Below are 4,008 nucleotides of genomic sequence, written 5' to 3' on the forward strand. Positions count from 1 at the left end.
GCGCGGAGCACGGGAGGACGCCGGCCGGCGGTACCCAGGGCTACCGCGAGGAGGGGGGCAGCCCGAGGAGCCCAGGTTGCCGTGGAAACCGCCTCCCTCCCTTCAGGGGCCCCTGGGCTTGAAGGTCCTTCCAACTGCTTGATGGAAACTGAAAATCTCATGCTTCTATTTGCAGCTGCCCCTCGCCGTGGGAAAGTGAGAAAGGGTTGATTCTGTCTCTTCTGATTTTATTCTTTGGATGATTTTTAAATTCTGGGGAAACGTCCCTTGGGGATTGCAGAAGGAAGTAATTGAGGATGAGGGAAAAGGATGAGAATACTTGTTAATCTCTGAGCTAGTGGCCAGATTAAAAAGCATTAAAGCTAAGCAGACTGGCAGTGATCCTGTCCCCTCTACAGACTCGCTATGACTTAGGTCTCCTCCTTGGGTCTCAGGTTGGCAGCAAAAAGCACAAGGTTGAACTGAAGATGGTTGTTGAAGTCATAACACAAAAATGCTTCCAACTTTTCCAAGAAGGCAAATTATTATTTAATAACGAGAACTATTGATTTAAGGCAACGTTGGAAAAGCATGAGTAACACATTCCATTTGATAAAGGTTTTAAAGAAAAGAGAGGCTGGCCATCATCCAACCAGTCCTCTGTCCCCAAGCGGAGGGAAGGGGCCTTTCCCTTTGTATGTACTATTACATCAGGCTGTGGGCGAGTCAGAACAAAAAGAACTGTTGTAAATCATTCTCCAGTCTCCACAGAAGCTACACCTGAAGATAAGTAGTCAGGGACATGTTAAAATTTCAACCCTGCAAACCACCCCTTGCACTGTCCCTGAAATGTGAAACAAGGTTGTGCTTCAGTGTAACTGAGGCAGAACCGTATTTCTAATCTTTATAAGCTCCTGGTCCTGTTTCTGAGTCTTAGTATTCATTGCCACAGGCTCTATCATTCCCTTGACTCTGGCATTCACTCCCCATCATTTCCCATCAAATTCTTTTTTAAAAAATATATTTTATTGATTTTTTTTACAGAGAGGAAGGGAGAGGGATAGAGAGTTAGAACATCGATGAGAGAGAAACATCGATCAGCTGCCTCCTGCACACTCCCCACTGGGGATGTGCCTGCAACCAAGGTACATGCCTTTGACCGGAATTGAACCTGGGACCCTTGAGTCCGCAGGCTGATGCTCTATCCACTGAGCCAAACCGGTTAGGGCTCCCATCAAATTCTTAACCTTTCTTCAAAGTCAATATATTTTAATTGAATTTATTGGGGTGACATTGGTTAATAAAATTATATAGTTTCAGGTGTACAATTCCATAATACATCATCTATATATTATATGGTGTGTTCACCACCCCAAGTCAAGTCTCCTTCCATCGCCATTTATCCCCCCATACCCTTCTCTACCTACCCCCACCACTCCTTCCATCTGGCAGTCACCATGCTGTTATCTGCTTCTACGAGTTTTGGGGGGTTTTTTGCTTAATCCTTTCACCTTTACCCAGCCTCAAACTCCATCCCTTCTGACAGCTATCAGTCTATTCTTTCTTAGTCTGTTTCTATTGTGTTTGTTAGTTTATTTTGTTCCTTAGATTCCACATATGAGTGAAATAACCTGGTACTTGTCTTTCTCTGACTGGCTTATTTCACTTAACATAATGCTCTCTAGGTCCATCTATGCCAGGGGTCCTCAAACTTTTTAAACAGGGGGCCAGTTCACTGTCCCTCAGACCGTTGGAGGGCCGGACTATAGTTTAAAAAAAAACTATGAACAAATTCCTATGCACACTGCACATATCTTATTATTTTGAAGAAAAACAAAACGGGAACAAATACAATATTTGTATTTGCATGTGGCCCGCGGGCCGTAGTTTGAGGACCTCTGATCTATGCTGTCGCAAAGAGTAAGATTTCATTCCTTTTTTATGGCTGTGTAGTATTCCATAGCGTAAATGTACCACAGCTTTTTTATCTACTGATCTACTGGTTATCTACATATATAAAACCAAGCAACCACAACGCCAGAATGACTGGAACGACTGGAACAGCTGGTTGCTTTGACACACACTGTGGCCCCAACCACCCGAGGCCCCTCCCCCTGGCTGGCCAACCTCCTGGGTCCCCTCCACCCAGCCAGCCCGGCCCCGATTGGCCCCAATCGGGGTGGGCCAGCCAGACCCCACCCATGCATGAATTCATGCACCAGGCCTCTAGTTGTAAATAACGCTGCAATGAACAGATGGGTGCATATACTCTTTCAAATTAGTGTTTCAGGTTTCTTCAGATAAATCGCCAGAAGTGGAATTGCTGGATCAGAGGCAGGTCCATTCTTTTTTTATTTTTTAAATATATTTTTATTGATTTCAGAGAGGAAAGGAGGGAGAGAGAGAGAGAGAGAAACATCAATGATGAGATAGAATCATTGATTGGCTGCCTCCTGCACGCCCCCTACTGAGGATTGAGTCTGCAACCCGGGCATGTGCCCTTGACCAGAATTAAACCTGGGACCCTTCAGTCTGCAGGCTGATGCCCTATCCACTGGGCCAAACAAGCTAGGGCGGCAGGTCCATTCTTAATTTTTTTTTAGGAATCACCACACTGTTTTCCACAGTGGCTGTACCAACAGTACAACAGGGTTCCCTTTTCTCCACATCCTCACCGGAGGCAACATATCAGAAAAAAATATTGCTATAAGAAATGTCCGAGATTTTACTGCCTATGTTTTCTTCTAGGATTTTTATAGTTTCAAGTCTAACATTTAAGTCTTTAATCCATTTTGAGTTTATTCTTTAGTTTGGTATAAGGAGGTGGTCTAGTTTAGGGGTTTTTTTGCATTTATCTGTCCAATTTTCCCACCACTATTTACTGAATAGACTATCTTCACCCCATTAATGTTCTTGCCTCCTTTGTCAAATATTACTTGACCATAAAGGCATGGGATTATTTCTAGGCTCTCTGTTCTATTGATCTATGTCTCAAAGTCAATCCCAAAGGCCACTCTTCCAAGAAGCCTTTCTCATAGCAGTTACCATGCTGTGATTACTTAATTACATTGTATGTTGACTTTAACTTACTATAATATTGTACATGTTTGAAGGCAATGGTTATTTTTCTTATGCCCTTCTGTATACTTCACAGAGCTTCAAAGAATGCTGGCCACATAGAAAGTAGTTAGCAAATAGAACACCTACTATGTACAGGCCCCAATGGCATAGAAGATGCAGAGAAATCTAAAATAAAATACAGCCCAGTCAACATGGCTCAGTGGTTGAGCATTGACCTATGAACCAGGAAGTCACAGTTCCATTCCAGGTCAGGGCACAAGCCTGGGTTGCTGGCTCAATTCCCAGTAGGGGGCGTGCAGGAGACAGCCGATCAATGATTCTCTGTCATCAATGTTTCTATCTCTCTACCCCTCTCCCTTCCTCTGTCTCTAAAAATCAATAAAAACAGCCCTAGCTGGTTTGGCTCAGTGGATAGAGCATCGGCTTGTAGACTGAAGGGGCCTGGGTTTGATTCTAGTCAAGGGCACATGCCTGGGTTGCGGGCTCGATCCCCAGTAGGGGGCGTGCAGGAGGCAGCCAATCAATGATTCTATCTCATCATTGATGTTTCTCTCTCTCTCTCTCTCCCCTCTCTGAAATCAATTAAAAAATATTTTTAAAAAAATAAAAACATATTTAAAAAGTAAAAAATATGTAACATAATACATATTTCCAAGGGGCTTACAATTTAATCAGGGAAACAGGATTTACTGTATGTTAATATAATGACAAGCTAATTGAACATAGAATAAGAACCCTATCCTATCTAATAATAGACAAACATGGTAATTAACCATACCTCCGACACGCTTCCCATTGGCTAATCAGGGCGATATGCAAATTAACTGCCAACCAAGATGGCGGCCAGCAGCCAGGCAGCTGAAGCGAACAGGAGGCTTGCTTGCTACAGTGAAGGAGGAAGCCAAGGTTCCCCGCCTGCCGCTGCCGGCCTCTGAGCTGCACTCTAAG

The 4,008-nt window shown here is 43.8% G+C and overlaps 1 protein-coding gene across 4 annotated transcripts in view; it reads right to left on the reverse strand.

Annotated features, from left to right (window-relative positions):
• SLC4A8 (solute carrier family 4, sodium bicarbonate cotransporter, member 8) overlaps positions 1-4,008 on the reverse strand; it is a 114,950-nt gene that overhangs the window by 78,915 nt on the left and 32,027 nt on the right. The window contains exon 1 of one of the 4 annotated variants that reach the window (XM_014542120.1): positions 12-17. The exons of the other annotated variants lie outside the window; for them this stretch is intronic. The gene's annotated coding sequence lies outside the window, so the exon portion shown is untranslated. Of the gene's footprint in view, positions 1-11; positions 18-4,008 lie in introns of those variants that run through there. 4 annotated transcript variants of the gene reach the window in all.

The sequence above is a fragment of the Myotis brandtii genome, unplaced genomic scaffold (genome assembly GCF_000412655.1).
Source record: "Myotis brandtii unplaced genomic scaffold, ASM41265v1 scaffold29, whole genome shotgun sequence".
NCBI lineage: Eukaryota > Metazoa > Chordata > Mammalia > Chiroptera > Vespertilionidae > Myotis > Myotis brandtii.